Source organism: Corvus brachyrhynchos, unplaced genomic scaffold, assembly GCF_000691975.1.
Source record: "Corvus brachyrhynchos isolate BGI_N302 unplaced genomic scaffold, ASM69197v1 scaffold213, whole genome shotgun sequence".
Classification (NCBI taxonomy): Eukaryota; Metazoa; Chordata; class Aves; order Passeriformes; family Corvidae; genus Corvus; species Corvus brachyrhynchos.
In genome coordinates, this window is record NW_008237233.1 from 655,644 (window position 1) to 668,515 (window position 12,872).

General features: G+C 36.3%; 1 long non-coding RNA gene across 1 annotated transcript; it reads right to left on the reverse strand.

Annotated features, from left to right (window-relative positions):
- Positions 1 to 2,639: 2,639 nt before the first annotated feature.
- Positions 2,640 to 4,180, reverse strand: LOC108445509. The gene is made up of 3 exons (XR_001860396.1): positions 3,963 to 4,180; positions 3,084 to 3,148; positions 2,640 to 2,715 (listed from the first exon to the last, which is right to left on the reverse strand). It is a non-coding gene; the product is annotated as an uncharacterized LOC108445509 (long non-coding RNA).
- Positions 4,181 to 12,872: the final 8,692 nt, after the last annotated feature.

Sequence of the window (12,872 nt, forward strand, 5' to 3'; positions counted from 1 at the left end):
AATTGTTACTGATAATGTTAAATGTTTAGTTTGTGAATTTCTTTCCACTCTTTGACTGCTCTAAATAGGAAATGTCAAAAATGTCATAGAGGGCTAAGAATGACACTGAAATAATATTCTTAAAGAGAAAAACAGCCCCTCTCCCCCAAGACTCTGTCCTTTATTTTATAGATTTAAAAAGCTCTAAATAGTTCACAGTTCCAGTTGACAGATTTATAATATCTGACATCTGTTAATTTCTTCCTCTCCCAACAAGGTTTCAAATTTGAAATATAAACCCCTACCACCTTTCTAGTTAAAACTTTAAACAGAAATTTCAATGGCAGTAGCTATCATACTTCAGAGATATCAAAAAGCAATTCCAAAGAAGTCTAGAACAGAAAAAAAAAAAAAGTTTGCCTACTTAAAAATAAGAGAAATTAAAAAAATAAGTACCTTTGTATTAGAAAGGAAAGTTTGTCTTTTTACTTGAACTTTTCTTTAATTTATTTAAAATCAAAATGCCTTGGATTATCTCACTTTGTGATAACAAAGACTTTGTCATACTAAATCAGATCACTGTACCATTATGTTCAGAATCTTGCCTGCAGGCCCAGTGGCTGCCCAATCTATCAGACAACAGGAGCATCTACAGAAAAACACATACTCTTGCTGACCCTGTTGAGTGTGAGTATCCACCCTGAAGAAGGAACTTTACTAATCTCTGTTTATTTTTTTCTGCACAAATCACTACTAGATATTTTTTGCTGGTAGAGCTATACAAGTTAACTTTCAGCAAATTTATATACAGAAGTGTACAAAACGCTGTCTGTCTTAATCCTAAATAATTTTATCATGACTACATACAGGCCCAGATCATACATAATATAGAGCTTTGCTGTGAACAGGAATAGCTATATATATCTGCAATATCCCAAAATCATAATAAAAAACTGGACTTTTTGCACCACGTAGTGAAATAAACAGGCTGGGAAATCTGAAGATGGCAAAATTGGGCCAAAAGCTGTTGCTGGAAAATTTAGCATAACTGTATGATTAATGAGTCAAATATTTTGGCTTTAACTCAACAACAGGACTGCATACTCTTTTTCCTTTAGATATTGCAGTGGAATTCTAGTACAGCAAGTATTTTGTAAATTAAGTTTTGAAAAAGAATAAGTTGTAGAGAGAAGAGAATGGCCATTCAGATCAAGATCACTGCAATACCTAGTAAGATACCAAGAATAAAAAAAAGAAAGAAAAAAAAGATACATGCTTAAAATTAGACTTCCGACTACATAAGCAATTAAATAAAAGACCTAATTATGAAGACTGCTAAGCAGCCAGGAGCACCTATTTTACTTGGTGTCATCCTACTGCAGTGAGGGCAGTGAACTAGCTGGCTCCTGAAAAATATAGCTGAGTATCCAGGCTAATTATGCAAAATACTTGCTTTGTGACAGAGTGCAACATCAGTGAGATTTATACAAGCAGATTTAGCTGCCTTTTATATACTGACTGGTACAGAATGATTTTGGATCTCCATTCATGTGCAAGTTATATATGATATGAATGAATACATGAATCAATCATGAATAAACTGTTTATTACGACTCTGTTACTAGTTTTGATTTACGCTCTTCTATTCTGTTTTCTTCCATTTTTATCACTTTTTTTTTTGCTGCTAAATTTTCAGCTGTGCATGACTTTGGGGTTTGGCAGGCAGTTGAAGTTTAGTCATGCAACATTATCAGAGAACAAGAGAAATTAACGTATTACAAATGATTTTTTTCCAAATATTACAAATAAATAAAATAGTCATTTAGGAACTTAATTATTAGAAAACACAAGTACTGTTTTCATGCCACCTGAGAAAGACAGTCAAAATAATGGAAAAGTAAATTTTACTTATTTTTATGAAAATGTAACACATTATTATAGATAATTCTGTTTAAGAAATGGTACTAAATACCATTTAAATAAATAAGTAAAAAAAAACCCCAAACCAACAAAACCAAAGTAATCTGAATCCTTCTCCACCAGCTAGTGTTTCTCTGCAGCTGTAAAGTAAAAGACAGTAAAAGAACCCTGTCAAGGCTCAGGGCTCTTATGGGACAGGTTTCCTTCCAGGACTGAAACACTGATTTGTAGGAAACTTAAACAAAAACAAATGAGACTATCACCAAACCTTGACATGCAATCTTTTCTTCTAGAATTGTTGCTGTGCTTTCACTGAAGTGTGCAATGGATTTCATGCACTCAGGTGCAACCTGTTGAGAGTGCATATGTGCATCTCTAACCTCTTAAAATTTTCAGTTTGAAGTCTCCAACTGCTTAAGGTTGACTTCCAGTGACCTAGAAGATTAGAAGCTAATGCCAGCATACTGAACAAGACCGGCATCCTAACTGTACCCATTGAATGACTTTGGAAAGGCAAGACAGTTTATGCTCCCAGCTGTGCAGGAGTAGAGTAAATGTGGCTTTTCATATCACTGTGAGTTGCAATGGGCACCACAGCAGACTGAAAGGGATAAGCAAGCTCTCAGAAATTACTCAGGTGATATCATGCTATAGCTCAATCAGTCAGAAGAATTTAAAATAAGACAGATAAGTAAACCTAACTAAAAAAAATCAGAATAGTAAAGACTGTATATTGCTTACCTTCTCATTTTCTTTCTTTCAAGAATTTCTGCAAGCATTTATTTATTCAGAATGTGCAGATAACCGTGAAGGAGACTGTAGAAAACAATAATTTCCCTTTATTTTCAATTTTAATGGAAACTCTCATCTAGTCTCAAAACACTTATACAATTTTTAAAGTGCCATTATCCTCTACACTGTGTTCGCTGTCCACAATGTCTGAAACAGGAACTTATATACCTGTAAGCCAAATCGCCTCCTTTACTCATGGTTTTAATATGATGTCTGCCAAGAATATACCTGGGAGTAGCTGCACCATGTACCTCCAGTCTGCACAATTTTTTCTCAGTTTCCAATAGTTACATTTGCTGTACTCCTTCCATCCTACTGGCCTTGGCAAAAGCATTCCTCCAAGGTGTGACACCTGCAGCTGTCCCCTCTCCATTATACTTAACAAGACCCACCTGAGAGTGCAGCATCTTGAATCCTGGCCTCAGGAATATTCAACAACCTTGCAATTTTTCCTCAACTGTGAAGTAGATGGGGAAGAATATGTCACATGCAGCTGTTTTACCATGCAGCCTTAGTTTTAATACCTTCACTTCAGTTTTTGAACTGAAATGTTATACAAATATGTCATTCTTTATGACAAAAGCCAAATAAATGCAAATACTATCATTAAAAAGAAACTGGGGTGTAATGGGGAGATCAACTGACAGAGGCAGTAGCTTTTGCTCAAGGAAAGCAAACATAAGCGTTCTTCGTCTTAAAAGAGTAATGCCACTGCAGCACGTCAGTTGGGTCACACTGATCAGGATGCTACATAGCATAAAAACTCCAAACCAGGTCTCCAGCAACTATCACTAAGTACAAAAACAGTGATTCGTCCACAGAGTGAAACAATACACTATCTAGATGCTGTGATAAATCTCATATTTCTGCTGGAGCCTGTGCTTGCCTGACCACATTCTTCAAAAAAAGCCTCTAACTGCCCTCAGAGATGAGACACATTGTGCAAGCACACGGTCTCTTTGGTACAAAATGCACAGTTCTCCACTAAAGACCATTTTTACATGTAATATACGCACATGTCCTACGAACGAGGCCTCACAACTTCGTTCCTTGACTGTGATTATCAAATAACACATACTTAAACTAGATGACAAGAGGAATCAGAATTCTCCATGAGTCAATCAAGACAACATGGTTTGTCTAACTTGGATAAAGAAGCTTTTAATCTTTACATGCACATTATTTGTTCTGCCTTTGCACAGTGCCTACCATGGGGAGACCCTGATCTAGAGCTAGAGCAAACAGACAGTATAAAATACAGAAGCTCTTACCTCCTTTCATAACTGATGATTTATCATCTTCTCAGGCATCCAAATACTGTGCTTACTCATAATGCTTACTGAAGATCAAACGAGCGTTTGACAGCCTCCCTCCACAACCTCCCATCCCTCTCCCCGCACAGCTGTTCACATCATATTTGAGGTCAGTCCAGTCAAAGCTACCTCAGCTTTGCTACAATTTTTTACAGTACTGTAGCTTTTCACTGCCAGTGCAAACAAGCTGCCATCACATCCCCAGGATTAGGAAAGATTTTAGATTTCAGTCAACTTGGCCTTGTTTGTTTGCCTTAGCTAAGATGAGGAGTTGTCAAACTACACAATTTCCATAGCTGTCAAGGATGTTTTTGAACATGCAAATCTGGAGTACATTTTATCGCAAACATTGCAAAAGGCTTTAAAACCAGGACATATGAAATATGTATACTTTTTTTTTTTTGCTTAAAAAAATAGTACCTATCTCAGCATATAGGCCTTCACCCTGCATATCAATGTATTGCTGTCTCTTTTGTTTTGTAGCCAAATGGAAACAATAAAGCATCAACAGCATTGTCAGCTCCTTCAATTTATCCTTTATCTTTTTATTATACTCAGGCATGAAGAATGCTATTCTTACTCAGTTTTTATTTTGCTTGGAAGCCTTGAAATTTTCTGAGGGTGTGATCTAATCTTGTATACCAGGCTTAATTTACCCTATCAAGCAGGTATCCAAGAGAGGCTGGTGTACAAGGCAGCTGCTTGCCTAACATCCTGAGGGATGACTGGTCTGGAGGGTACTGAGTTCATTAATCAGTTGTCAGATATGCACTAGTCTTCCTCACTCGTGATCACACTGTCAACCCACAATCCAGAAAACATCTGACTATGGTGTGTGCAGCACATTAAAAGTGAGTAAAAGATATCACAGTTAGCACTTAATGCATGAGAAACTGTTTACAATAACTAGGCAATTATGGCTAACTCTTTCCAACAGCCACTAATTAAAGCAAGTCATTTGCCCAAATAAGTACATTTAACCATAATGAGCTTATAATAAAATATCTTTTACGAAATGTGTGCGTATGCCCAAAATTAATTTCACTTTTGGAGTTTTGCAAACAAAGATGTATAAATGCATACAAAGTTTAAACCCATTTGATTTAGTTAGGCACACAGCTGTCTCCTTTAGCTCTTTTACCCAAAGCTGTGCTCTCCTCTCTCCCTGTAAACCTCAGTCACTGTTGATGCACACAGGGGCAGATGTGGGGATGATTCATTAGCCCTCAGGTCTGATGCTGAACTTTGTATTCTTCCAGCTGTGTTTAAAACCACATGTAACTGGGTGTTTCACTCACAACAGAATTCTGCCCTTTTTGTGAGAAAACACTCTTTGAGTTTTACCTGCTTAGGAGTTTTCTTCTTGGTTACTACTGGAGGTTTTATGTTAAATGGGTTATAATAACAAGGGAAGATTTGAAATGCTAATGAAAGACCCAGACAAAACAGACTAAAGGATCTGTTGGAGAAACTGCAGAAAATGCAGATGCAGAGAGAGACTGTGAGAAGAGTACAGTATTTATCTCTGCTATGGTGTGTTGCCTTCATCAGGCAGAAATGTTGAGGACTATTCACTGGTTTTGAGCCCTTAGTTTAGGTTCATTTGAAGTAATTTATTTTGAATAAGTGAGATCACTGTGTTCTGGCTACAGGACCCCTATACAAAATACCATGCTTCCCCACTTCCCACGTGGAATAAACATACAGAAGCAAAACAGACAAGATTTCTTATTTGACAGTTAGTCTTATGACTCATTGCCAATATACATTTTTTCTAGAAACACATTGGTTATAGTATATATAGAATGTTAAAACCTTTAAATTCTAGAATATTACAAGACTAAGATGAGCGCAGCTATTTCCAGCACAGAAATACAGTTGTCAAGAAATAAGGGTGATTCAAATAGTGCCCTTTTACTTTTTTTTTAAGGACAAGAATCCTCTCTGCTCCCACAGACATCTTCAAGTGGTTGTTGAAATGTATTATTCTGCATGTTTAATACCACATAGGACTCTGAAGAGATGAAGTTATACAATGCCTTAGGCAATTATGAACAAGGATTATAGGGAAAAAGAAGGCTGCAATGTAGAGTATAAGCAGCATGATATAAGCAGAATATTTGATATTTAGGGCAACAAAATAAATACCGTGCTGTCTTGGCTACCACAATGCCAGACACCATTTCTTTTCTATGGAGCTCAGATCTATTTATCTGAACCAGCAATGTTCAAATTCATTAATGAAGCCATTATTGATTTGTGGAACGTGACTTAAAATCTCAGCAAACACTGAACAATCTGTGACAAGCTCTTAAATACTGAATGTATGTAACTAGACATCTCAATTTAACAACCAGACATACATTTAACAGCATTAATAGCTAGGCACTTAATGGATCAATTCCCACTGTTTGTGTAATGTGGAAATAAAAAAGGCTTATTAAATGACAAGCTTTCCCTGGTTTGTGCTAATTAATTATACACTGCCTCTGACTGCTAATTTAGTGGGAAAATGCAGCCCAAAACTATGGTTTCTGCTTGAACTTTGCCTCAGCACCACCTAATTCTGCGCAGAGTGCAGCTGCGACCTGCCTCTGAACGACAGCAGTATTAAATTAGTGCACAAGGCCATCAATTTAATAAGTACTGTAGCAGGTAATTTGAATAAGGACAGTATTAGTATTCTACCAGTGCACAACTAAAAGCAGCTGACCTTTCAGACCAGAGAAGATCCTTGAACACATCTAGCTGAATCGGTGAACACAGTAATAATCTGACCATGTTAAGAGTGCCAAGAGAGACTTTTACAGCTCTGCATCCATTACTATATATCAGCTACTCTACGGTATATAAGAACACTTTATGTACAGCAAAACAAGGTTATAAATAGAACAAAGGCAATGCGAAACATATATTTCAAGTGGCACATTTGAAAATTTTCCTTATTACCTTGATTTATGGTATAAAGAATGTAAAATTAATCAATGCACATAAAAATGCAGTATGAACACCCACATAACAACCTAGCGAATTTCACCACAAATTTAGTACCAGGATGAACACAAGTATGTGTTGTATAGTAAAAGTAAAGCATATAAAATTATTTTGCTCTCATATCTGTTTTAAACACAGAAATATAAGAAGGACATCGCATTTTGTCAGGAGAAAGTGAATGCTTTTCAGCTAATTGACAAGGTTTTTCTGACACTTATAACTACAGTAAAAATTCCCGACCAACAGACTGCTGGTGTAGTCACAGCACTAAGTGAAATTCCCTTAAATTTAGTGATTCGACTTTGAAAGGAATGAGGAGGAGTTTTTGCAAGGGTCTGCTTATAAATATTAAACATCACACATTTATAACAACAAAACAGAAATCATGATCATACTTAAAAGAACAATTTATATGAACAACCAGAACAATGATTTTCTGGTTTCTTCATTTTGCGAGGAATTGGTGGCAGGGTGAGGGATTTTCTCTAACTGTGTGAAGGGAAGGTCTTTAAAGAGTAGATAATACCAGTCTGCAGGCATCTCATAGATGTCTTCTAGAAGATCTTTTTATATAGGAGTAGGGTTTTCCATATGGTCCTAACACCTATTTATCAAGGTGTCCCTTTAAGTAATTTTCAGAATGATATGGTGGAAAAGCACACTACCATACCAGAACTGCTCCAGAAGCTGGGATGCACAGTAAAACCTGATTGAGGGTCTTGTCTTTTATTTCTTTCCTGAAAGATAGAGTTTAGGCCCTCAGATCCTGCCGTATCCACCATTTATTTCAGAAATGGTCATGCTTTTATGTACTGTCAGTGATCATACAAAAAACTGTTTATTGATGCATGACTGAAATGTTTAGCAATACTTGATGCCCCTCAAACTGGCAGGCCATTTATTTTCAATGACATAAACCTGTTTAACATGATTTTACATGATTTTAACATAGAATTGCACAAAAATATGTGAAGTTTAAAGTCAACAGTTCTTTGGACATATGAATTGCGAAATAGCTATGGAATTGATATTTCTTTTGTGTCACAGTGCACACTGGTTTTTGGAGTGTTGCTTGCAAATATTTAACACAGTCTGAGCTTTTAAACCTGTCGGTGCAGTAAACAGATATAAGTTCAGTTTGGACATTTACCTTTTATCCTCCCAAGCTGGAGCTAATGAGAGCCACCCGTTCAGGTTGGAGTAAGACTCAGCAGAAGAGCTATGCATATTTATGCAGACTCCTGGAAACTGACACAGTTTGTCACATCTCCTCAGAAGCCAGAATTTCAGACCATTTTTACTTTCCTTAGCACTGGCAGGAAAATGGACCGAATTTGGAGGGACAATTGATATTTTGATATTATTACAATACTGAACACATTTTTCATGGCAGTAACCAGGCGTACATCATATTGACAGACAATTTACAAAATGGTATTGTTCAGTTAAAATATGCATAAAGCATTGTGGGCTATATAAAATATTTATGGTAGAGATGCAAATGGCAGGTTAGAGGACCCCTCTGGGGCAGAAGGAGTCCAGTCTGGAAGGAACACAAAAGAAAAGCAACATGGAGGATAAAAAAGCTGATATGGAAATGGGGAGGATAAGGCCACATATGGAGGTGACTTGCTGCCTATAAAATAATGTGATCCTCACCTGTGGTTTCACAAAGTCCCACAGTATTCATGCCATGAAAATAGTTTTATTCTATACATATTTAAGATTAAAACAAGGGTAATGTCCCAGATTACAAGTTTAACAAGAATGAAAGTGAACTCTTTAGTGGGGGGAAAAAAAGGCTCAAAATTAGGACAAAATATTAAAAAAGAAACCAAAATTGAATGAAGACCAGGGATTAGACAAACAGGACCACATAATTCCAGGTTTGTTTGCTTGTCCCTTACAAATTCTAGTCTAATTCATGGCTTTACTAAGTAACAAGATAAAATGCAATGGATATATTTATACCAAATCCATCCTTAATGAAAGATCCATGAAAATAAGGATTGATAAAATTAGAATAAAGAAGGAAGATGAGAAAGAATGAGATATGTTAGGGGATTGATATATCTAAGGAAAAATGATCCCTTCCCTCCCCCATCTATTTCAGCCTGTGCAGATTCTGTAGCTGGTCAACATCACACAAGATTTCTCCCAGTTTCCTGGGCTAAATTAATGCTGGAAATTGAAAACCATGAAGTAGACTTGTACATCAGCAATTTTCAGCAAAAAAAAATTTTACAAACTCATTTAAGTTTTCTTTCTAATTTACTCATCCTTCACTCCTCCTTACTTTTTTCTTTTCTTATTTCCCACAGTTTAAAAAAAAGGTGGTGTTCCATGTTTTAGCCACAGAGGACTGACTGCAATGTTAAAACATGTTACACAAAAAACACATGGCAAGGTATTTCCATTAAACTTACACTACATAAAAGTGGAGGGTAAACGGGACATGATTCATTCATGAATAGAGCCTTTAGTCTGATTTGTGGCAGTAAGCATGCTGTCATAGGCTAAGAATGTATCAAATTGCCTTTGCTGCAATTATTAAAATTCCTTCTCCACCTTACAAGTGAACTTAATTTCAAGTGCCACGAAACTCCCCAGTGAGCTTTCCCATCAAATATTTCATAACTAAAAAGTTAAATACATCTGCTAAAAGAGGACAAGTAATAGTATAATCCATTTTATTTTAAAAAGGCATGCAATTTCAGAAAGTACTAATACTAATAATATAACCACCTAGTTTAAATGTGATACTGTAAAATACCTTACCTGCCAGTCTACTTATCTAGCATCCACAGTAGCTGTACATACCGATGGTACTGCTTAACACAAATCGCTTAACTTTAGAACTATAGAGTTGGAGATCAGTTTTAAAACAGCCAAGCAGAAAATGATAATTAGTGCAATAAATACTGATTTTCTTCAGGGCATCCATGTCATATTAGAAAAAAATTCAGTGTCTTAGCTCTACTTAATTAGGCAACTCATGTTTTCACTAACTGAAATGGGAAAAAAGTAGTCTATAAATTTTTTAATTAACTAAATGTATTCTGGCATTTCTGACAGAGCTACAGTTCTGGAGAGAAGGAAGCAAAAGGAGGAAATCCCACTATATAATATAGTAGAATTATAATGATGAACCTAGCTTTCTAGAAAAATATATTATTTTTCATTGCTAAACCTGAAGCTCTCATGAAAGAAACAATGACAACCATATCTTCTTTCCCACTAGCAATATGTCTTTCAGAATTATTTTTAAGGATGAAATTATTGGCTGTAAGGGTAAAAACTGTTGAAGTAGGCACAGTTTCAGAATGCTTCAGCATAAAGCAAGTTTTGCATCCAGCCCTGAATATAACAGAAATAGCAATTTTGCGGCTGGCTTTTTTGGCTGGCTGGTTCTTTTGGTCTCCTTCCCCAGTTATTGGGTTCCAGACACTTTGGATGTGACTGCTTTGAAGTTTTTAGCTCTGGTACTAGTCCCATATTGACAGGTCATTTTATTGCTTCAACTGAGCACTTCAAAGGAAGGCTGTGATTGGGAAAAGTTTCTGTTGGTGGGAAGACTAGTCCCTCAGCAGGACTTGTAAATCAAAAGCTTGAATGGATTTGTGTTCAATGGAAAGCCAGTACCTTACCACAGTATGGTATTTTTATAAGGATGGTACAATTTAATTGTTTTTGTTTCTGCATTTAAGCAAATAACAGAATCCCATTCCCTTTACTTCTGCTACTCAATGACCTCTCTCTTCTGTTTCTGTGCTATGGAAATTTAATGAAGTTTTTACATTCATTGTATAATGGAATTAATCTTCTCTGAATCCAGCCTTGATAGTCCCAATCATACTTGTACCTTGGTAAGAGCTCTGTTAGTCTTTAATGACCTTTTCCTGTTCATCCGTATTCCTTTTCACACAATAAATATCTTTAATGCCATCAATGGCACAGTCTCTTTGGCCCTATTATTTCTGTGACTCACCAGAGGAGGAAAAAGCTAATCCTCATAAACATCCCTATTCCTTGACACTGCGTTAGTTCTTCTTAGAAAAGATGTCTCTAAAAATGCTAGAAGACATTAAAAATTGTTAAAAATAAGAATAGACTGAGTATCAAGCAGAAAATGTGTCACAGATCAGAAAAATATTGACAAAATCCTGAAAAAACTCATGTCTTTAATACAGCTTCCAGTCTCGTCACTGTGACTTGGAGGAGTGTCAAAGGGCAAGGTGGGGTTATGGAAGCAAGGGTGAAGAAAAGATCCAGCGCAGGGAAAAATTTTCTATGAGGAAAGGCATAGTAGGTTAGGAATGTATCAGGAAAAAAAGAACCTAAAACTAACAAGTAGGGGAATCATATAGCAAAGATCTCTGCAGTCATTAAGGGTACACAGAGATGTTTAGAGAGTAATTAATAACTATTTCATCCTGAGAACTAGCAGACATTTAGAGAATCAGTTTTAGCACAAACGAAAGGAACCAAGTGCACTATGCAAATAAACAGATGCAATCTTTGGCTCAGAATACTGTCAAGTACACACAGATTCCAAAAGGATTCAAGGGGCATAGGTCCAGGTCTGCATCCTTCCGGATGTTCAGTTCTCAACATTATATTATCATAGTCAAAGAAAACTCCTAATATTTCCGTCCACACAGGTGTGCCATCATTTACCAATACACAGTCAAAACCACCAAAACATTGGAATTTTCTCAGAGATCAAAATGTCAGGTTTTCATGAGTATTGTATAAGTTTTATTGAAAAGTATGAATTAATGGAATTATCTTTCTTCTCAAATACTTGAAGGTTATAATCATGATCCAGGTCTCAGTCTCAGTTTATTTGTTTAAAACAAAACAACAAGCTGCGAACATTATACATTCCTTAATTCAGACCTTGGGTTTATCATTCTCTTCTCAGAGACTGTAGAAATCATCTCATACTGATAATTCTGGCATCATTTTTCATTAGGCCCTGTTCCTAAGGCTTCAATCCTAGACTTTAGCTAAGTGTGCTGATTTTTTCCTCCCTAAGGAAAAATCTCCAATATACTGTCTAATCTATTCATCCTCATAGCTAAACCACCTTACATCCTGATTACTGAGACACCATCTTCCATCACATTGTTCAATAAAACCTTGCTCCCCTCATATCCTTCAGGACGCTACTGGAAAGATACAATGTATTGCTTTTTTATGTGTGATCTTTGTCTATTTATAATACAAAAACCTCACAACATTATTACTAATAAAAGTAATAATAATACCATGTTAAATATAAGAATGCACACAAATCTCAAACAAATATCTATTCTCCTTTCAGTTTTATTAAAGTAGACCCAAAAAATTACTTGAATAACTTCCCGATTTACAGTGGTTCTCACAAGAGGAAAAGTCACTATCTTCCAATCTTGACTGGCCCAAAGACCCTATAAAAGGCAATTCAAAAATGCCTGGGGATTTTCCTAAGGACTGCCTTATGCTGTTCTAGTTCTTGGGTCTATCTGAAGCCCCAGACCAATAAAACACAAATATTCACTGAAGACGGAATACTTCTTATTTCGGTATTTCTTCTTGGTTTTAAAGAACTTTTTTAGAACCAAAGAATCAAAGAATATCTTGGGTTGTAAGGGATGTTTAAAGCTCATCTAATACAACTCCACTGTCATGGCCAGAAACACCTTCCACTAGACCAGGTTGCTCAAAACCCAATTCTACCTGGGCTTGAACACTTCCAGCTGGGGCAGCCACAGCTTCTCTGGGCAACTTGTCTCACTGCCTCACCACCCACACAGAGAAGAATTTCACCCTAGAATTTAATCTAAACCTTCCGTCTTTCAGTTAAAGCCATTCGCCCTTACCCTGTCACTC